Source organism: Lithobates pipiens, unplaced genomic scaffold, assembly GCF_037356315.1.
Source record: "Lithobates pipiens isolate NorthernLeopardFrog02 unplaced genomic scaffold, aLitPip1_a1.2 Scaffold_19, whole genome shotgun sequence".
Lineage (NCBI taxonomy): Eukaryota > Metazoa > Chordata > Amphibia > Anura > Ranidae > Lithobates > Lithobates pipiens.
In genome coordinates, this window is record NW_027507764.1 from 152,051,218 (window position 1) to 152,075,609 (window position 24,392).

Below are 24,392 nucleotides of genomic sequence, written 5' to 3' on the forward strand. Positions count from 1 at the left end.
ATCAGACTTTTTCCTTCGGAATGTCCGACCAACAAAGTTTGAGAGCTGGATATAAAATTTTCCCATCAACATGCTCCGATTGGACTTTGTCCGATCGTTTGTAGAGAATTCCGATCAGACAAAGTGCCACGCATGCTCAGATCAAATTACGAGACCAAAGCTATTGACTACTAGCCTGAACGTAGTCCCGTCTTAACGAATGAACGTCATCACGTTCCAAATAATCGGATTTTCTGACAACTTTGTCCGACCGTGTGTATGCAACACCAGTTTTGGACAAAATCCATCAGAAAAAAATCAGACGGATTTTGTTGTCGGAATGTCCGACCATGTGTACGAGGGCTTACATCAGCATCCATTGACTTGTATCATGCAGCTCCCCTTTAAGGACTACATTTCCCAGAGTCTCAGGGAAAGAGGAGCAGGAGCGAGTGGGGGATCACATAATCCCCTCTGACACAGTGCAGCAGAAGCAGGGATGCAAAAAGAGGAACACCGCCCAGTCCACCAGCCACTCTGTAACCACTCACAGTGGCGGCGGGACAACCCACAGCTAGCAGTGGTGGTGATGAGAGGCGGGCAGGAAGTCACTGTTCACTGTTGATAGTGTGTGTGTGTGTGTGTGTGTGTGTGTGCGCGCACCCAGCTAAACCATCAAAAGATGATGAGGACCTCACAAATGATTATATCCGCGTGTAGGGGTGCAGATTTAGTAAAACGATAATAGCTTATGTGGTCATTTTACATACAAATAGTACTGTCCATCTTTCATTTCTTCTGTCTCAGAACCATAGACAGAATCCAGCTTATGTGAAAAGACTGTAAGATGGTCATGTCAACTATATTACAATAAATACATAAATCAGTGGAATAATTCAGGGATTGTTCTCTTTTGAACAGGGCAGTTTGTTATTTTTTTTAACGGCTGTCTGACTTTTATTTAGTATATTTAATTTTTATACAGACTGTCAGATTTTTTTTTTTTCTTTTAAGTCGTTCCTATTTAATCCCTCAATAACCCATGGTTAATCTTAATAAGCCCCTATTGACGGAGCTTACAATCTACTCTGAGGTATAGGGGATGGGGTTCAGAGTGTGGAAGGGTCTTTGTTTTGGTCCATGTTGGTGTATATGGCAGCAGGAGATGGTAGTGGGAGCTTGTGCAAGGACTGGGAGTTCTTCTTTGACATACTGTACAGTATAGGCATATAGTTAATACCGCTATAGGGGTGGACAAAGCAAACAATTCACCTTACCATAGAGTGGATTCATGGTATAGAGTGAACTGGTATAGTGGTATAGTGAACATGGTATAGTTCACGTTCAAGTAGTGTTGGGTGAACAGTTCGAGCTGAGCAAACGTTCGGCCTGAGCATCGCCTGTTCGCCTACTTGTCGCATAGAATGCATTAAGATAAAAAAAACTTCTGTCTTTACAACCCCTTTAAGTAATATACAAAAGCATAAGTAATATCTTAAAGGTAATAGTGCCCTAACGTAAGAATTGGTCATCATCATTAGTCAACATTCATAAATGTTCTGCTTTCTTGAGAAACCTGATTATAGTGCCTGCTAATGCCTTGAAGAATATATTTGTACAACACACTGAGATAACAGGTATTGTCTTATTGTAAAAAAAAATGTTCCCCTTAAAGTGTTTGTAAAGGTTGTTGTTGTTTTTTTTTTTTTTGTTTTTTTTTTAAATAAAAATAACAAACATGTTATACTTATCTGCTCTGTGCAAGAACTACCCCGAATCCTCCTCTTCTGGGCTGCCCCGCCGGGGCTTCTGGCTCCTCCCCTTCATCGGGTGTCCCCACGGAAAACCACTTTCCTTTCCATGGGGACACCTTTCCATGGGGACTCACTCCAGAGTCCCATTGCTGCATCTATTGACAAATACAGCAGGACTCGGCCTACCCCCTGCTCCCTTGTCACAGGACTTGATTGACAGTGGCTCCTGCTGCTATCACCCTGTCCAATGAGGAGAGAGACAGTGGCTGGAGCCGCTGGGCTGATGCACATCGCTGGATCAGGTAAGAAAAAGAGGGGGTCTAGGGGGCAGCTGCAGCACAGAAGGGTTTTCACCTTAAAGTGGTTGTAAAGGCAGAAGGTTTTTTAACTTAATGCATCCTATGCATTAAGATACAAAGCATTTTTTATGCAGCAGCCCCCCCAACACTTACTTGTGGTCCCTCTCTGTCCAGCGATGTCCACCAGTGTCTCAGCCATCCGAGATTCTCCCTCCTGATTGGCTGATACACAGCAGCAGTGCCATTGGCTGCCACTCCTGTCAATCAAAGTCAGCTAGCCAATTAGGGGAGAGAGGGGGTGGGGTCGGGTCGGGATTATGTGTCCGAATGAACACAGGAAGCTGTGACTCGGCTTGGGTTCCCCCCATAGCATGCTGCTTGCTGTGAGAGCACTGAACAGGAGGGAGGGGCCAAGATCACAGAAGAGGAACCTGAGAAGAGAACGATCGGTGCTGCTCTGTGCAAATCCACTGCAACAGAGCATTTGTTATTTTTATAGGAAAGAAAATTAGACTTTACAATCACTTTAATGCATAGAATGCATTAAGGTGAAAAACCTTGATACTTCTCAACCAATTTAAGACTCTGTGAAGAAAAGACTGAAATGGGGAGGCTATATTGGACTTTAATGGTACTGTATACCAACTGAAGTAGACAGTCGTAAATAAAATATTATAAAAAATGTATTACAAAAAAATATATATGTACACACATTTGTGAATTAATATTAACCCTTTCCCGCTGAGCGTACGCAGATCTGCGTACTCGGCTTCCGGGGGTTATACCGGGATGATGCCCGCACCTGCAGGCATCATCCCGGTACCGTTTTTTACAGCAGGCGATTGGCTATCCAGGCATAACAACCGATGCGGCTAAAAGCCGCTCGGCTGTTATGCCGGAGGAGCGGGAGGGGACGTCCCCCCTTCCCGCCGCCTCTCGCCGCTGTTACCGGTGCTCCCGATCGAGCGGTCCGCTCGATTAGCGATCCGTCGGCTCTGGCTGCTGGGGAGGAACTGGAACGAAGCCGTAATCGGCTTCGTTCCAGTCTCCTCATCGTAAACACGGAAGCGACGTCATGACGTCACTTCCCGTTTACTCGGCTGCCAATGGCGCCGGTTTTAAAAAAATATCCGGTATTCAGAATCGCCGTTTTCAGCGATCTGAATACATTGAAGTGTAAAGGAGGGGTGGGGGGTCTTTTAGACCCCCGATCCCTCCATAAAGAGTACCTGTCACCACCTATTACTGTCACAAGGGATGTTTACATTCCTTGTGACAGCAATAAAAGTGATCAAATTTATTTATTTATTTTTTAAACAAATTAGTCATTTTAAAATAAATAAAATAAATAAAAAAATAAAAATGTTTTTTTCAAAGCGTCCGCCGTCCCCGCGAGCTCGCGAAGCGAAGCAAAGAAAACGCATATGGAAGTCGCGCCCGTGTATGTAAACGGTGTTCAAATCACACATGTGAGGTATCGCCGCGATCGTCAGAGCGAGAGCAATAATTCTAGCAGTAGACCTCCTCTGTAACGCTAACCTGGTAACCGTAAAAATTTTTTTAAAGCGTCGCCTATTGAGATTTTTAGGTACCGTACTTTGTCGTCAATCTACAAGTGCGCGCAATTATAAAGTGTGACATGTTTGGTATCTATTTACTCGGCGTAACATTATCTTTCACATTACGCAAAAAAATTGGGCTAATTTTACTGTTTTTTTTTTTTTTTTATTCATGAAAGTGTCCCTTTTCCCAAAAAGTTGCGTTTAAAACACCACTGCGCAAATACCGTGTGACATAAAATATTGCAACAATCGCCGTTTTATTCTCTAGATCCTCTGCTAAAAAAATATATATAATGTTTGGGGGTTCCAAGTAATTTTCTAGCAAAAAATATGGATTTTAACTTGTAAACACCAAATTCCAAAAATAGGCTTAGTCATGAAAGGGTTAAAATCAACAGTGATAATCAAACAGAAATTTGGATTCTGCAGTCCCTCCGAAGTGTGACAGCATGAACATAGATACAATCTGTGTATTGATTGCTCTGCATGTTTCACAGATCACATTAACCCCTTCTTCTGGAGCTTTACTGTATAAATACAGGTAGATTAAAAGGTGATTATCACATAACTATGAAATAAAGAGAACATACATTAGTACACACAAAGCAAAAGACAGTATTTAAAATATCATATAATAGGTAGAAAAAGCATCTGCTGTAAGCACCCCCCTGTTTAGTTGTCTTACCAAAAGCGCAGGGCTGCTATGGGCCCAAAAAAGGATGATCCACCCTGGAGGGCACGGAAGCCCCCAACAAGGCACCGGACATGGAGTAAAGTTCTATCAATAGATGAAAGATATTTAGAGTGGTTCTGACCAAGAAAACGTATAAGGTCAAAAGTAACAAAGAATAAAAAACAGCCATGGATTATCATACCCAAAAAGGCTTAGCTCAGGCAGAGGAGCTTCAAAAAATGCAGAAAATGTCCCTATAGGATGGTTTGGGTCTATGAGATAAAGATATAGATATAAATAAGGAGAGGTTTCCATGTTTACCACGGCATGAGATTATACATAAGCCCATACAGGTAAATATATAGATATTGTGAGGGGGTTCGCTCGGTAGCGGGTGTGTGTGACCCCCTGGATGGGTTCACAACACAAAGTCAGGCACAGCAGACAGCGGTGTAGGTGCAAAAAACAAAAGATCCGGTTTATTTAGGCTACATGCAGTGATACATATAACAGCCAAACAAAATAAAACAAGAAAATAAATCCTGGTCAGCTTGACCTCTAACTACACACGTAGACTCCCTGTCTAACAACTGGGTGCAGCCTTGTGCTGCCCCAGTCCCTGTCTCTATTGTAGGGGTTTGACACACAGGCGTTAACTCACCGCACAGAACAGATCTCAGACTCCCCAGTCTATACACACAAAACTGGTTCCAGGATGGAGCATCTCCCTATGCATGCTGGGGTTTTTTGTAGAGGTCTTAATGAGCCCACTTACTACAGCTGGGCTCATTAACTCTTCCCCTCTAATTGTAAAAGTCTGCATAAAGCCTGAATCTAGGACACACATATTTCCCATCCTGAATACAACCAGGTGATTTTACCTGCGTGCTGCCACATACCCCCCCCTCTTGTTTCAACCTTGGGGTTGTAACACAAGCAGCCAGACACGCATGTATCCGAGACAAAGCATCCACATTCCCCATTTTAACACCAGGGCGATGCTTAACTGTAAAGTTAAATTCCTGTAGGGCCAGGAACCACCTATTTACCCTTCTATTGGTCTCCTTGTTTTGAGCCATCCACTTTAAAGGAGCGTGATCAGTCACCAGGTCAAAGTGCCTACCTAGCAGATAGTACCGAAGGGAATCTAGAGCCCACTTCACTGCTAAACATTCCTTCTCAATCGTGGAGTAATTTACCTCATGGGACTTTAACTTCCTGCTGAGGTAAATGACTGGGTGCTCTTCCCCGTTCCAGACCTGGGATAACACTGCTCCTAACCCAACGTCTGATGCATCAGTTTGTACAACAAAGTCCTTAGAGAAGTCTGGTGAGTACAACACTGGCTGGCTACATAAGGCTGTTTTTAAGGACTGAAATGCTTCCTCAGCCTCTGGGGACCATTTAACCATAACCGACTCTTTCCCTTTTGTCAGGTTGGTGAGGGGCACAGCCTGAGAAGCAAAATGGGGAATGAATCGTCGATAATAGCCAGCGATTCCCAGAAAGGCTCGTACCTGTTTCTTGCTGTTGGGACGTGGCCAACTCTGTATGGCCTCGACTTTATTGACTTGGGGTTTTATCACCCCCCTCCCAATAGTGTACCCAAGATATTTGGCCTCCTCCTGTCCAATGGTACACTTCTTTGGATTGGCCGTAAACCCAGCTTCCCGGATAGAGTCTAGGACTGCTTGTACTTTTGGCAAATGTGAGACCCAGTCTGTGCTATGGATAATCACATCATCCAGGTAAGCTGCAGCATATTTATGATGGGGCCTCAGAATCTTATCCATTTTCCGCTGGAATGTTGCCGGTGCATTCTGTAACCCAAACGGCATTCTCTTATATTGGAATGCCCCATCTGGGGTTACAAACGCAGTTTTCTCCTTGGCCGACTCGGCCAGGGGAATTTGCCAATACCCTTTAGTGAGATCAAGAGTTGTCATATATCGGGCTGTTCCCAGCCGGTCAACCAACTCATCTATACGTGGCATGGGGTAGGTGTCAAATTTTGTAACTTTATTTAATTGTCTAAAATCGTTGCAAAACCGCCAGCTCCCATCAGGTTTGGGCACTAGTACAATAGGACTGGACCAGTCACTCTGGGACTCCTCTATCACACCCAATTCCAGCATCCTTTGAACCTCCCCACGTATTGCCTCCCGTCGGGCCTCTGGTATTCTATAAGGTTTTAGTTTTACCCTTTCTCCTGGCGGGGTGATAATGTCATGCTCTACGCCAGATGTTTGTCCCGGAAGCTCAGAGAAAATCTCTTTGTTACGAAGTACAAACTCTTTAACCTCCTGTTGTTGGGGTTTCGATAAGGTGTCTGCTATTCCAACCTCAGGAACTAAGCAATCAGGCTGTACTTGTGACAAAGTCTCTGCGACTAGGGATTCCCTATCCCTCCAGGCTTTCAGCAGATTGACGTGATAGATCTGCTCCGGCTTTCACCTTCCTGGCTATCTAACCCTGTAGTTCACCTCACTAATTTTTTCAATTACTTCATATGGACCTTGCCATTTGGCCAGAAATTTGCTTTCAACCGTAGGGACTAGCACCAAGACCCTATCCCCCGGGGAAAAAGTATGTGTCTTGGCCCCACGGTTGTACACTCTCTGCTGTGCTAACTGCGCTTGGGTTAAATGTTCCTTTACAATTGCCATTACCTGTGCAATTCTATCTTGCATCAGGGCGACATGCTCAATCACACTCCTGTGAGGAGAACTCTCATTTTCCCAAGTTTCCTTGGCGATATCCAGCAGCCCTCTTGGGTGTCTCCCATAGAGCAACTCGAAGGGTGAGAAACCCATAGAGGATTGGGGTACCTCCCTAATGGCAAACATCAGATAGGGTATTAGACAATCCCAATTCTTTCCATCTCTATCCACCACCTTCTTTAACATTTGTTTTAGGGTTTTGTTGAATCTTTCAACCAACCCATCTGTTTGGGGGTGATACACAGATGTACGCAATTGCTTCACTTTGTACAACTTGCATAATTCTTTCATAACCCGGGACATAAAGGGTGTACCTTGGTCCGTAAGCAGTTCCTTACAAATACCCACGCGGCTAAAAACAAGGGATAGCTCTTTGGCTATGGTTTTGGCCGAGGTATTTCGGAGAGGAATTGCTTCCGGATAACGGGTGGCATAGTCCAATATAACCAAAATGTACTGATGCCCCCTAGCAGACTTCATTATCGGACCTACCAAATCCATTGCGATCCTCTCAAAGGGGACCTCAATGATAGGAAGAGGTACCAGTGGGTTACGGAAATGTGGCATAGGTGCCGACTTCTGACACACAGGGCAGGAGGAACAATACTTTTCTATTTCCTTCATGACCCCAGGCCAATAGAATCTCTGCAATACCCTCTCTCTGGTTTTCTCTGTCCCCAGATGACCTCCCAGAATGTGTCCATGAGCCAATTCTAACACCAACTTCCTGTAAGGTTTGGGCACTACAAGTTGCTCAATGGTTTCTTCTGCCCGTTGAGCCACTCGATATAGCAGGTCCCTTTCCATAGTGAAGTAAGGATAAGGGCAAGTCTTATCTGGGTTCACTAACTCGCCATCTATTTTCACCACATTTTCCCGTGCCTTTATTAGGGTGGGGTCTTTTAACTGTTCTGTGGCAAAATTTTCCCTGTGAACCTCAAGATCCGAAAACTCCACAGACGGCATGTTTTCATCTGAGGATGTTGGCTCCTCCCCAGTTTCTCGAGTTTCCCCCGCCAATACCGACAAGGGAAATTCAGGAGAGTCCTTACCACTCCCAGAGGAATTCTGGTCATCTTCCTGGTTTATAGGGGCACCAATGGGGGCCTCAGGACAATCCCAGAGTTCCCAGAATTTTGGAAAATCCCTTCCCACAATAGCATCATGTGGTAACTGAGACACTAACCCCACCTGATGAGAGAGGTTACCTTTGGGGGTCTCAAAAAACACTGAAGTTACAGGATACTCTCGGGTGTCCCCATGCACACAAATAACAGCCACCCTGTTCTTCCCAGAGACCTCTGTAGTAACTAATTCCGCTTTTATCAATGTTACCAGGCTACCTGAATCTAGCAACACATCAACATGTCTACCATTAATACACATTTTACATAAATGTTTCTCAGGTCCCCGAATGGCAGTGCATGCAACTGTCGCAAACAGCGACTGACGTCTCTCCCTTATAAAGTCACATTGCATAGGCTCATCCACAACTGGGCAATTGGCTGCAATATGTCCCTCTTGCCGGCAGCGGTAGCAAATAATTTTTTTCGCTGCCTCTTGCAGCATGGGCTTCCTGGGCTGCTCCCGCCAGACCTTAGGTAGAACTCCCACCCTCTCACTCTCTCCACCCTCACCCCTTGGAGTCACCCTACCCGCCACTGGGGATGATCTGGTCTTAGGGGGGAAAGTCCGTGAGTCCCTGGAAGAGGTGGTCAAGTTCTCTGTAGCCAAGTACCTCTCAACCAGATCCACAAGTTTATCTGCATTTTCTGGGTCTCCATGGCTTACCCATTTTTGGATGGCAGTAGGAAGAGCTCTCAGGAAACGATCCATAACCACACGTTCCACAATGTTTGGTGCGGTCAAAATCTCTGGCTGCAGCCACTTCCTGCTCAGGTGAATGAGATCATACATTTGAGACCTGGGAGGTTTTCCAACCTGAAAAGTCCAGTTATGCACACGCTGAGCCCGGACTGCCAGGGTGACACCCAGCCGTGCCAATATTTCTGCTTTTAGCACCACATAGTCTTTTGCTTGGTCAGGCTCTAGGTCATAATAAGCTTTCTGCGATTCCCCAGTTAACAGAGGGGCCACCAGTCCAGCCCATTGCTCCTTAGGCCACTTTTCCCTTTCAGCAGTCCTTTCAAATGTGGTCAAAAACACCTCCGGATCATCCTCTCCAGTCATTTTTGTCAGTAAACGGCTCACACCAAAGGTTGCGGTATTATTGTACCCACTTGCTTCATTGGTCTGCGGACGTTGCTGTATCAATGTCTCTATTTGCTGTTGAAAATTCTGCTCTTGCTGTTGCAACAGGTCTATGAAGCGGGCTTCAGATCGCTGCTGGGCTTGTTGCTGAGCTTCCAAACTCTGCTGCAAAGTTGCATTTGTCTGCTGCTGATTTGCATTTGCCTGCTGCTGGGCTTCCAAACTCTGCTGCAAAGTTGCATTTGTCTGCTGCTGATTTGCATTTGCCTGCTGCTGGGCTTGTTGTTGAGCTGCAAGGCTCTTTTGTAAAGCTGCATTTGTTTGCTGCTGGTTTGCATTTGCTAGAGCCAGCTGTCTCAGTATCTCCTCCATGCTGGCCTTAACAAAAAAAAAAAAACTGCCCGCATTCTCCACCAACTGTGAGGGGGTTCGCTCGGTAGCGGGTGTGTGTGACCCCCTGGATGGGTTCACAACACAAAGTCAGGCACAGCAGACAGCGGTGTAGGTGCAAAAAACAAAAGATCCGGTTTATTTAGGCTACATGCAGTGATACATATAACAGCCAAACAAAATAAAACAAGAAAATAAATCCTGGTCAGCTTGACCTCTAACTACACACGTAGACTCCCTGTCTAACAACTGGGTGCAGCCTTGTGCTGCCCCAGTCCCTGTCTCTATTGTAGGGGTTTGCCACACAGGCGTTAACTCACCGCACAGAACAGATCTCAGACTCCCCAGTCTATACACACAAAACTGGTTCCAGGATGGAGCATCTCCCTATGCATGCTGGGGTTTTTTGTAGAGGTCTTAATGAGCCCACTTACTACAGCTGGGCTCATTAACTCTTCCCCTCTAATTGTAAAAGTCTGCATAAAGCCTGAATCTAGGACACACATATTTCCCATCCTGAATACAACCAGGTGATTTTACCTGCGTGCTGCCACAATATATACATATATATATATAAAAATGCACATATCTATAATATACATATATTATAACTCTGAGTGTATAGATATCAGCAACGGGTGTAATAATGTAATACCATCAGTCAATGTGGCAAATAATAAGCCACACTCACTATAGCAAAATCCACTAGGTGCATTGGTCTCACCTTGGATGGTTATAACAGTCAAAAAAAATATCCACCAGATGATACTGGGAATAATGAGCCCCCTGAAATAAAACACAGTGAGTGCATGGGTACAAATATTAGGTCTATAAACCATCCGGAATTGGGGAGATTGGAGGTACGAGGAATAAACCATATCATACTATCTTTTTCTTTGTGTGTACTAATGTATATTCTCTTTATTTCATAGTTATGTGATAATCATCTTTTAATCTATGTGTATTTGTACAATAAAGCTCCTGAAGTAGCGGATATTGTGATCCAAGAAGCATGTCGAGTAATCAATACACAGATGGTATCTATGTTCATTTTGTCACACTTCGGTGCGACTACAGAATCAAGAGTTCTGTTTGATTATCACTGTTGGTTTGAATATTAATTGACAAATGTGTGTACATATATATATATTTGCAATATATTTTTTCAAATATTTTATTTACGACTGTCTACTTCAGTTGGTATACGGTACCATTAAAGTCCAATATAGCCTCCCCCTTTCAATCTTTTCTTCACATTGTCAGGACGAAGGTACCATAAGTCAAACAAATACTATTGTTATGGCATTTCCCTATATCTGATTTTTGGGTGGATAACACACCCCGATGCAAATAATATTATAGGTGCCTATTTACCTGATGTTGTATTAATCCTTACTTTAATTAATAATAAATTGAAACTGGTTACATCAAGAATAAACAAAGCAATGATGACTTGGAAATATATTTGGGTAAAATATTGCTCAAGCGGAAATCGCATCTATATTGGCACAATGAATACTTATAAGGTTATATCAGAGAGGCCGTTAATCCATTGGGTTTGCGTCTTCACACCTTCCCCACAATTAAAAGTCCTTCAGTAGACTTTAAAATTGTGTGGGAAGGTACTCTTACTAAATGTAAAAAACATTAAGGAACTCATGATCCATCTAGTTAATCAATATACCAAAGACATGGAAGCCCTAGATCTTGAGATAGATACTCTTAATACTCAATACAAACATGTTCTGGAGCTAACTAGCTTCCATCTGAAATGGAAGGAGATTAGGGATCACCTCGAGAATATGAACAAAAAATCGTTATTAAAAAACAGAAAAAATGTAATCTAGTTAAAATGGCCTTTTCCGAGGGGTATGCGTACAGATGGACAGGGGGTAAAAATAATAACAGAAACTTTACAAAAATAAATTCTTCTTATATGCACGTTCAAACAGATGACACTGCTTAATCTGACTCTTCTCCCACTGCTTTTATTTCCTCACAGGTAAACTCATGATTGTCCAATTCTCAAGCTTCATGAGCACGTCAGAATAAACGATCACATAATCATTCTAATGTGTCGCCTCAAACGGGGATCAAAGTATCGTAAAGAGCAACTTTAAACTGGTACTACAAAGCCTATTAAACAAGGACACAGTTGCTGTGCCAGCTAATACTAAACTCCCCACCGACATTGAGTTTTTAGATCTGGCTCTGGCCTTGTTAGAAGCCAAAGTTCAGAGCAATCTCAACACCTTCATGATGAGAGCTCCACCAACAACAAATCCTCAGAGCTGAACATAATTACCTCACTAATTTTCACTTGACTGATACAGATATCTGTCATTCAAATGGGTTTAGGGTTTTGCCCCTCCCATGAGATCAACATAATGGAAACAATCAAAGATTTATATTTATTTGCCCACAATCTAACATATAAATATATGTTTGATTCGGAAAGTAGAATTAAGAAAACTGAAAGAAAAATATCAGAACAAGTTAAAGGTTTTGCTATGAAAGATTTCTGAGCTCCTAGAGACCTCATCATTTTATACGATGAGGGAAAGATAGACCTTGACCCCCCACTCGATGCAGCAGTGGACACTTCTGAATCTAGTAAGCACAGGGTGAATAGATTAAAGCCTAAGTCAGGTCACTTTCCTGAATTATCCTTATGTCCAAATGTCTGGATGTTCCTTCAGAAATCCATTAGGGATCTCAAGAAGGCGCAATGGCCATCCTCTTCTTCTTTATTTTCCTCAAATCTTTCTGACTCACAACAACTTGTACTACAACAGCTCAAAACACAAACACAAATAGTCATTAAACCATCAGATAAAGGTGGTAACATCGTCTTGATGTCCCACCTACAATATCAATGCATGTGTTACGACATTAGGGAATGGCACCACCCTATTGATTTACAAACAGTATCTTCATTTGACAGTGAGTTTCGAGATCTATGTACCCAGGCCTACATGAAAGGACTAATAAAGACACTTTAGAGTATCTGGAAATCCCTACCCATGGACCCCCACGTTCTACACTCTACCCAAGGTCCATAGAAATGTAAACTGTCCACCAGGAAGACCTATTATTTTTGATATTGGATCTTTATCTGAATGTGCAAGTAGATATGTTGAGTCATTTCTTCTTCCACACATAACTAGTTTTCTATCTTTCATTAAGGATACACCTGATTTACTCAAACATGTGGAAGGTACTCATGTCCCTCCGGGTGCTCTGCTCATTGCCATTGATATTGAATCCTTGTATTCGAGTGGCCAGCACGAGCAGGGCATCTGAATGGCTGTATCCTTCCTCATGGAGGAAGATAGACATTCCTGGCCACTTAATCATTTTGTCTTGGAGTTGCTTACTTTCCTTTTGACCAAAAACTACTTTGTTTTCATGGACCAACTGTTTTTTGCAGGTGCAGGGAGTAGCCATGAGCACATGTTGCGCTCCATCTACCGTATCTGGAGGGATGGGAGAGAGATGTTTTCTCCAGCGATATATATGCGCCCTGGCTCCCCTGCAACCTGTGCTGGTTCAGATATATTGATGACATGTTGGTTATCTGGACAGGCACAGAGAGGTCCTCCATGCGTTTATGGATCAATTGAATTCCAATTTTTATAACCTAAAATTTACTTACACAGCGAGTAAGTCAAAAATATCCTTTCTTGACCTTAACATTTCCATTGATCCAGAGGGTTATATACAATCTGATCTTTAGCGTAAGCTGAGTGCCGGCAATACACCACTTTATGCCAGTGGGTCACATCTGAGCTCACTGATTTGTAGTATCTCATATGTCCAGTATCTCTATTTGCAGAGGAACTGAACTTCCGATGTCAATTTTAAAAGACAGGCAAACCTACTACGTGAGAGGTTACTAGCACGAGAATATTCTCGCATGCTCCTGAGACACTCCTGTAATAGGGCATGGACAAAAACAAGAGGGTCCTTACTGTATAATACTCCATCCAAACTAGCCCCCAAACTATGGGTCTGGTTACAAGGTTCTCTACTCATGAACCACAATTGTGAACATTAATCACAAAAAATTGGCATTTACTCACTGAGGATTACACTATCTCTAAATATGTAAGATCTACTCTAGAGTTGATCTTTATTACAACCACTTTTACCTACAGGTAAGCCTATATTAAGGCTTACCTGTAGGTGCTGGAAATATCTCCTAAATCTTCATGGTTTAGGAGATATTTACAATAAAGCCATGTGCCGATGTCTACAGCACATGCACACTTTAGAAAAGGCAGATCGGCTCCTGTGCTCTCCCGTCGCGTGACTCCAGCCAGTCACAGACCTGAGGTTCATGGCCCCGGAAGGAAGAGGGGTGAAGATGGAAGCCTGCTGCTAGTGGGGATAGGCTTTGGTTTCAGGTAAGTGATACATAATGGGCTACTATGCGATGCATAGTAGCCCATTATGCTTTACCTTTGCAGGGAAATAAAGAGGAAGTAAAACCCATCAGGGTTTACTTCCTCTTTAAGAGAACAACTCACTTCTAGCCATTATGTGTCACATAAAGACAGTAACTCTTAACCACGGGGCACCTATGGTCCACGTTGTCCTTAGATTAGGGATGGCCAGGGTATTAGACTACCTAATGGTTAATGGCATAGATCTAGAACTTTTGCTGATTGTTCCACTAGAGGAGTCATATATATTATGTATTGCCGGTGTGGTGTATTCTACATCGGCAAGACAAAACGTGAACTTAGACAAAGAATTGGTGACCACACCTATTATTCAGGTGGAGGCAAAATTGTCATGCCTGTCACTAGATATATAGGTTTATATCACAAATACCAAACCAAAATTGTATCATTCTTTGTCCTTGAGGTGGTCTTAATGAATCCCAGAGGGGGAAATAGGAATAAACTCATCCTTCAACATGAGACACTCTGGACAGAGCATCTTAATGCAATGACTCCACCTGGCCTGAACGAGGCTAACTCATACAAACATTTTCTTTAACACATTTTTTTTTGTGCTATTGATGTGTATTATATCCCCCTTTTTTTTTCTATCGCCTTTTTTTTCTTCATCCTTCTTTCTTCTATGATAGTGATAAGCTCAGGACCTTTGGTGTCATTGTGTAGACAGACTTGAACTAATGTAATTTATATGTTTATTTTTTCATGATTTAATTTTTTTTTCTTTTAGTGTTATTGTTACTGTTGTGATGAGCCTCTGCTGTGTTGCTTATGCCTATCTCAGGATCATCAATGGCATTCCATTTAGAGTGTCTATTCATTTTGACCCACTAGGGGGCCCCCTGTCATTGTTGTCTAAGTTAGGGGCATGCCCTTTTCCAACATGGCTGCCCCTGACTCATTGCCTTGTGGAGTGGTGTCTGTATGGCGGCCTGGTATTTGGCTCTGCCCGTCGAGTTTGTGGCCCTGGAGGGGGGCTCGAGCATGTGCATCACACTGCCTGGGCCCCGGTGTCTTTATAGCCATGCACTCATGCTGGGGTGTGCAGGGTGTCGTTTTTGGACACCACGCGTGCGGCAATTAGGCGCATGCGCACTCTGTCATGGGCGTCACCGGATAGGAGCTCACTTGTGCACAGGCACATAAATAGATGAACAATTCATCCTCTCTGCTGTCACTGGGGCTGTGCTGGTGTCCTAAGCATTTAGGCAGGTTTAACGGATGTATGGTTTATGCCTCTTACCTCCAATCTCTCCAATTTTGGATGGTTTATAGACCTAATTTGTACCTATGCACTCACTGTGTTTTATTTCAGGGGGCTTATTATTCTCAGTATCATCCGGTGGATATTTTGTATGCCTCCCTCTTCTCTTTTCATGGGTGTCTGACTTTTATAACCATCCAAGGTGAGACCAATGCACCTAGTGGATTTTCCTACAGTGAGTGTGGCATATTATTTGCCATATTGACTAATGGTATTATTATTATTTTATCATCTTATATTTAGATGATGATTTCAGGCTTCCCTAGTAATATCAGTCTGAATCCTGCCCCAAATCTCCATCTTCAACTAACATACACCCGCTGCCAATATCTATATTCTCTGAGGCATAGTATATGTATATTATAGATATGTGTATTTTAATGTATATGTATATATCTATATAGTTACCTGTATGGACTTATGTATAATCCCATGCAGTGGTAAACATGGAAATCTCTTCATTTATATGTATATCTTTATCTCATAAACCCAAACCATCCTATAAGAACCTTTTCAGCATTTTTTGAAGCTCTTCTGACTGAGCTAAGCCTTTTTTTTTATTATAATCCATGGCTGTTTATTATTCTTTGTTACTTTTGACCTTTATATGTTTTCTTGGTCAGAACCACTCTAAATATCTTTCATCTATTAATAGATCTTTACTCCGTGTTCTGTGCCTTGTTGGGGGCTCCCATACCCTCCGGGGTGGGTCATCCTCCTTTGGCCCCTAGCAGCCCGGTGCTTTTTGTAAGACAATGAAACAGGAGGATTCTTACAGCAGATGCCTTTTCTACCTATAATATGTTATTTTAAATACTGTCTTTTGCTTTGTGTGTACTAATGTATGTTCTCTTTATTTCATAGTTATGTGATAATCATCTTTTAATCTATGTGTATTTATACAATAAAGCTCCTAAAAAAGCGGTTAATGTGATCTGCAAAACATGTAGAGCAATCAGTACACAGATGGTATCTATGTTCATGTTGTCACACTTTGGTGTGACTACAGAATGAAGAGTTCTGTTTGATTATTACTGTTGGTTTTAAAATTAATTGACTAATGTGTGTATATATATTTGTACTACTTTTTTTCCAAAATTTTGTTTACTTTACTTCAGTTGGTATATGGTACCATTAAAGTCCAGTATAGCCCCTCCCCCTTTTATTCTGTTCTTGTCTGACATTGTTGGGACGAAGGTACCATGAGTCAAACAAATACTATTGTTATGGCATTTCTCCATATCTACTTTAAGACTCTATTATTATTGTGACAATAAAATACTTTGGCAAAGGATACTTTTTCGCATTAATTTAAACCATGGATCATGTTATATTTCTGCTTTCAAACCGTTATCCATTTTTCAAATAGAAGGTCTTTCACACCCATAATGCCATTCTTCATGGCAGTCACTGGGTTGCTTTGGCTAATGCTTTATCCTTGTTAAATGTAAAAGCCTCTGAATATGAATTAATGTGCATTGTTTGGTTTTATGATATATTTATTGAGTCTCTTCTTTAACCACTAGAGATCCGCGCTATAGCCGAATGACAGCTACAGCGCGGACCTGCTTTGCCGGGATGACGTCTATTGACATCGTCCCATGCACGAGAGGCCTGCGCGCCCCCTGAGGGGCGCGCGCGGCGCGCTCTGATCAGCGAGTCTGAGACTCGCCTGATCACGGATCCGAGCAAGGGGTCGATCCCGACCCCTTACCACGTGATCAGCTGTCAGCCAATGACAGCTGATCATGTAACAAAACAGAGCCGGTAATCGGCTATTTTTCCTCCTCGCGCTGTTAGACACAGTGCCACCTATCAGTGCCGACAGTGCCACCTATCAGTGCCCACAATCTGCCTCAACAACAGTGCTGCACCTCAGTGCCACATATCCGTGCCCATCAGTGTCATCTACCAGTGCCCAGCAGTGCCACCTATCAGTGCCGCCTATCAGTGCCCATCAGTCCCATCTATCAGTGGTACCTATCAGTGCCCCTTAGTGCCACCCATCCGTGCCACCTATCAGTACCATCTTATCTGTGCCCATCTTTGCCCATCAGTGCCGCCTTATCTGTGCCCATCAGTACTGCCTTATCTGTGCCACCTTATCTGTGACTATGTCGCCTTAACTGTGCCCACCAGTGCTGCCTATCAGTGCCCACCAGTGCCGCCTATCAGTGCCCACCAGTGCCGCCTCATCAGTGCATTTCAATGAAGGAGAAAAATGACCTGTTTGCAAAATTTTATAACAAACTATTAAACATGATTTTTTTTTATTTTGCATCTTTTTTTGTTTGTTTAGCAAAAAATAAAACTCCCAGCTGTAATTAAATACCACCAAAAGAAAGCTCTATTTGTGGGGAAAAAAATGATAAAAATTTCATTTGGGTACAGTGTTGTATGGCCGCGCAATTGTCATTCAAAGTGCATCAGCGCTGAAAGCTGAAAATTGGTCTGGGCAAGAGGGGGTTTAAGTGCTCAGTAAGCAAGTGGTTAAATAATATATTTTACAATTGTTATAAATAAGCTTCATTTAGTTTTCTGTATATTTGTCATTTATTGTAAATGTAAAGCCATTGTTAATATCATCATCTACCAGTTGCTTCCAACTATTAGGTATAATTGTGACTGTCCCCATTTAATTTTTTACATAAAATGGAATTTCAGTGAATAAATTACTAAATTTATCATTTTTCTAAGATGGTGTCATATGGACAGTTTGATAAAATAGCTCATTATACTCACTGAAGTGAAATATGAGTTTCATCAGCGCATTTTCATCAGAAAATTAGTTTGCAGTTATCAATATTGAAGAAAACGAAGCATACTTCAATACAATGCATTGTAAAAATACTGAAATGCATTAGCACACACACACAGCTGTAAAGTACATACAATATACAAAGTTTACTTAAAATACCATTAAACTCTCATCCATAAATCATCCCATACTGTGTTTTACAAACTAGTAATGTTATGCAGTGGGGCAGCATGTATGCATTGGGTGGTGTCCAATGACCCCAGAAAATCCTTAAACATGGAGCTTTCAGGGTTCCACTCCTAGGAAGACGCTCCATTGACTCTTTCCCCTCTTGAAGTCCTTAAAGGCAACCCAGCCTGGCTTGACCAGGATTCAGTGGCTTATCCAACCCTGCAACTGTAGCCAGTTACACCACATCCCTAAATTGCACAAGAAAATTGCTGGGGAAGCAGTATAAAAACAAGAACAGATGGGGCCCTGGATTAGAATTTTCTAAGGGTCACTGAAATTGTGACTGGGCACACTGGCTCTGGTTCAGCAGCACTCTACAAAACAGGAACCATTCTAAGGAACAGGAAAAGGACTCGGAGTTGCAAATCCACAAACATATAATCCAAAGAGAGCGCAAGAGTCCAAGGTAATTTAAAGTGTCACTAAGGTTCCTTTCACACTACCGCGACTTCAAAGCATTGCGATTTTGCTGTGATTTCACAGGAGAGATTTTGGCGTGATTTTGACTAAATTTTTTGATGCTATTTCAGGGAATGCCTGTGTAACTCGCATCAAAGTCAGACCAAAGTAGTGAAGGGACTACTTTGAAGTTGGCATGACTTGAAGTCGTTCTAATATGAATGTTTGTCATTGGGAACAACTTGTCATGCAACTTTGCAGTCCCAAGTCGCAGGTCAAGTCGTACAAGTGTGAAAGGGGCCTAAACCCACATCATAAAAAATACTATCAATAAATTGTTTAGTACAGTCAGTCACTATGAGATTCCTATTCTGTATTCTGCAAAAAGGATTTTGCAGAGCAGCGATGGCAGCTCTGCACATGCTCCGTTTTCAGTGTGTTTCTATGCTGAGCATTTCCCCCCTATCACATCTGAGCAGCCCATGTGACTATAGAGTCACACATGTAGGTGTATACACAGTGGTAAATGACAACCCACTCCCTCCTAACTCCTCCAAGCCCACTAACCAGCTAAACACAATGGGGGCAAGATATTACATATAGATTGATGAAAGCTTTACCTCCCTCTTGTTCTAAGACACAGGCTGGATGGGCGTGACACATCCTGTGACTGGGAAAGAGCTGGGTCATGTGACAGCTGGATATCAATTAGAAAAAAGGTACTTAGATGAGACAATGTAAATTAAACATTGTGGGTTTAGTATCACTTTAATGATAACATTGATTAATAGCAAAATTAAAAGCCAAGGTCTTTCAGAGCCAAATTTACACCCCCTTCATCAGGGCCTAAAGGGGTTGTAAAGGCGGAAGGTTTTTTATCTTAAAGTGGAAGTAAACCCTCCTATCGTTTTTAGCCAAGGAAGCTGCCATCTTGGCCTCTGTTTAATCTGCCACTGCAATGATGCTGCACATGTGATCCGTTATGAAACCAGCCATTGGATGGTTTGACAGTTTTATTGAGAGCACAATCAAATGTGACGGCTAGTATTTCCGGCATGCCGGGAATGTTAACTGGTATTTGAAACTATAAAATCGATGAGTTTACTTCCGCTTTAATGCATTTCATGCATTAACCACTTGAGGACCGCCGTATTGCCATTGTACGTCAGCACAATGGCACAGGCAGGCACAATCACGTACATCTACGTGATTGCCTTCCAGCGGGTGGGGGGTCCGATCGGACCCCCTCCCGCTGGTTACGGCGGTCCAATTCGGTCCAGGAGCGCTCCGTGATGAGGGGATGGCCGTTGGTTTTCGGCCACCCCCTCTGGATCGCTCCTGGCCAATGAGAAGCTTCCTCCCCTGTGTATTGTTTACACAGGAAGGAGGAAGTGATGTCATTCTCCTCGGGGCGGTCTTTTTGACCGGACTACGAGGAGAACAGTAAAAGTAAGTGTGCACCAACACTACACTGACATGTAGGTACACACAGGCACACAAACCCCCCCCGATCCCCCCCCCGATCGCCCCCCGATCCCCCCCCCCGCCCCCCCTCCCCCCCCAGTCACAGTGTCACTGATTGCATTGATCATTTCTTTACTGATCAATGCATTCAGTGTCAGTTGTGACAGTAAAAACTGTCAGGACAGTTAGTGTTAGGTCCAGGGTAGCCCCCTATCACCCCCCAATAAAGATTTAACCCCCTGATTGCCCCTAGAGTTAACCCTTTCACCCCCTTTTGCCAGTGTCACTAAGCGATCATTTTTCTGATCGCTGCATGTGTCGCTAGTGTCGCTAGGTAGCTAGTTATTTTTTTAGGTTCACCGCCAGGTTTTTATATCGCTAGGTACCCCGATATACTACCCAATAATGTTTTTAACCCCCTGATTGCCGCTAGTTAACCCTTTCACCCCCTTTTGCCAGTGTCACTAAGCGATCGTTTTTCTGATCGCTGCATTAGTGTCGCTACAGTCGCTAGGTAGCTAGTTATTTTTTTAGGTTCACCGCCAGGTTTTTATAGCGCTAGGTACCCCGATATACTACCCAATAATGTTTTTAAGCCCCTGATTGCCACTAGTTAACCCTTTCACCCCCTTTTGCCAGTGTCACTAAGCGATCATTTTTCTGATCGCTGCATGTGTCGCTAGGTAGCTAGTTATTTTTTTAGGTTCACCGCCAGGTTTTTATATCGCTAGGTACCCCGATATACTACCCAATAATGTTTTTAACCCCCTGATTGCCGCTAGTTAACCCTTTCACCCCCTTTTGCCAGTGTCACTAAGCGATCGTTTTTCTGATCGCTGCATTAGTGTCGCTACAGTCGCTAGGTAGCTAGTTATTTTTTTAGGTTCACCGCCAGGTTTTTATAGCGCTAGGTACCCCGATATACTACCCAATAATGTTTTTAACCCCCTGATTGCCGCTAGTTAACCCTTTCACCCCCTTTTGCCAGTGTCACTAAGCGATCGTTTTTCTGATCGCTGCATTAGTGTCGCTACAGTCGCTAGGTAGCTAGTTATTTTTTTAGGTTCACCGCCAGGTTTTTATAGCGCTAGGTACCCCGATATACTACCCAATAATGGTTTTAACCCCCTGATTGCTGCTAGTTAACCCTTTCACCCCCTTTCACCAGCGATCACAGTATAAGTGTCACTGGTGACGCTGGTTAGCCAGTTAGTTATTTAGGTTCCCCGTCAGGTTTTTATATAGCGCCAGGGACCCCCATATACTACCTAATAAAAATTTGAACCACCTGATTGCCCCTAGTTAACCCTTTCACCACTGATCACCGTATAAGTGTTACGGGTGACTCTGGTTAGTTTGTTTTTTATAGCATTTTATATTCAAATCCGGAAGGCAGTGCTTGGTTTTCGGGGTCCCGTACGTGGCTAGGCTCCCAAAAAGTCCCCCACATGTGGTATCCCCGTACTCGGGAGAAGCAGCAGAATTTATTTTGGGGTGTAATTTGACTTCTGCCCATAGCATGTGTGAGCAATATATCATTTAGTGACAACTTTGTGCAAAAAAAAAAAAGTTTGTAATATTCCCGCAACTTTTGGCAAAATATAAAATATTCCATGGACTCAACATGCCTCTCAGTAAATAGCTTGGGGTGTCTACTTTCCAAAATGGGGTCATTTGGGGGGGTTTTGTGCTATTTTGGCATTTTATGGCCTTCGAAACTGTGATAGGTAGTGAGGAGTTAAATCAAAAATTTGCACCCTTAGAAATCCTGAAGGTGGTGATTGGTTTTCGGGGTGCCGTGCGCGACTAGACTCCCAAAAAGTCCCACACATGTGGTATCCCCGTACTCGGGAGAAGCAGCAGAATGTATTTTGGGGTGCAATTCCACATATAACCATGGCATGTGTGAGCAATATATCATTTAGTGACAACTTTTTGTAAAAAAATTTTTTTTTTTTTTTTTTTGTCATTATTCAATCCCTTAGGACAAAAAAAATAAATATTCAATGGGCTCAACATACCCATCAGCAATTTCCTTGGGGTGTCTACTTTCCAAAATGGGGTCATTTGGGGGGGATTTGTACTGCCCTGCCATTTTAGCACCTCAAGAAATGAGATCGGCAGTCATAAATTAAAAGCTGTGTAAATTCCAGAAAATGTACTCTAGTTTGTAGACGCTATAACTTTTGCGCAAACCAAAAAATATTCGCTTATTGACATTTTTTTTTACTAAAGACATGTGGCTGAATAAATTTTGCCCTCAATGTATGACTAAAATTTAGTTTATTCGATTTTTCTTATAACAAAAAGAAGAAAATATCTTTTTTTTTCAAAATTTTCGCTCTTTTTCCATTTATATCGCAAAAAAAAAAAATCGCAGAGGCAATCAAATACCATCAAAAGAAAGCTCTATTTGTGGGAAGAAAAGGACGCAAATTTCGTTTGGGTGCAATATTGCATGACCGCGCAATTACCAGTTAAAGCAGCGCAGTGCGAAATTGCAAAAAGACCTCTGGTCCTTAAGGTATTTATTGGTCCGAGGCTGAAGTGGTTAAGATAAAAAAGTTTTCTGTGTGCCCCCCTCAGCCCCCCTAAAACGTACCTGAGGTCCATCTACATTCAGCGATGTTGCAGGAATGTCTTGGCTGTCTGGAACTTCCCTCCTCATTGGCTGAGACAGCAGCATAGCGTCATTGGCTCCCGCAGCTGTCAAAGTCAGTGAGCCAATGAGGAGAGAAAGGCGCGGGGCTGGGCGTGGCTCTGTGTCTGAATGGACACAGGGAGCTGTGGCTCAGCTTGGGTGCCCCCATAGCAAGCTGCTTGCTGTTTGGGCACTTAACAGGAGGGAGGGGCCAGGAGCACCGAAGAGAGACCCAAGAAGAGGAGGATCTGGGCTGCTCTGTCATTGTGTTAGAGGATTTTGGGTGTCAGACAGGATTCTCACCAATGCAGGTTGAGATGCTCTGGGATTTGTGTTTCTTTAAGAGAAATGGCCTTTCAGTTTTCACCAGGATTGGTAAATCCTGGTATGGGTTCTGGAGCCCAGATGCCTTGTATAGTGTTAGGTGGGAATAAGCTTCAAGTATGGGGTCTATGATTTACTGGCACCCAGCATCCTGATTGAAGACTCTGGCCAGAGGTCAAAGTTGTGGACCAGTGAAACACGGAGCTGCCAGAGAGACACAGAGTCTGGGTTTCTGTGAGACGTTCCGCAAGAGTAAGCCTGGACACTAAATAAAGTATTTGTGTTGTTGTGTAGCGTTTCAATAAAAGTGGCCCAAGAAAGTTTTTAACTAGAAGTTTTGGCAATTGCATGGTGTCCTTAAAGCGGAGCTCCACCCAAAATGGGAAGCTCAGCTTATCTGCCTCCTCCCCCCTCTGCTGCCACATTTGCCACCTTTTGGGGGGAAGTGGGTACATGGATAAAGACATAGATGAGCGAGTCTGGGGTGGAGGAACTTGACTGGCCTGCACAGAGTCCTGACCTCAACCTGATAGAACACCTTTGGGATGAGTTAGAGCGGAGACTGCAAGCCAAGCCTTCTCGTCCACATCAGTGCCTGACCTCACACATGCGCTTCTGGAAGAATGGTTAAATATTTACATGGACACACTCTTAAACCTTGTGGACAGCCTTCCCAGAAGAGTTGAAGCTTTTATAGCTGCAAAGGGTGGGCTAACTCAGCGTTGAACCCTATGGACTAAGACTGGGATGCCAATAAAATTCATGTGTTGTAAAGGCTGGCATCCCAATACTTTTGGTAATATAGTGTATATACAATTTTAGGCAAATTTTATGCATTTTGCCAAGGCATCCCTGGAGAAACCTGAAGGCATCCCAGGGTGCTTCGACACCCTGGTTGAAGAAGCCTGCACTATATAAACCAGTGGCGGCTGGTGCTGTATATGTTGAAGGGGGCGGTAAACAAGACATCCAGTGCTCTGCGCCCCGAGTCCACCCTTTTGTTGAAGCAAATTAGAGCCTCTGGCTCTAATCACATGCTTTAAAAAAAAAAAAAAAAGCCTTATTAGAATCCATGCGTCCGATGCCCTGCATGTAGATTAGGGGCCGAGTGCATGGACTGATATAATCTTTAAACGTGTGGTTAGGGATGTTGGTATACCAATACAGTGCAACTGTTCCTGGGCCTATGAGGTCATAAAGCCTAATGTCGCGTACACACGATCGGACTCTCCGACAACAAAACTGTGGATTTTTGTTCAA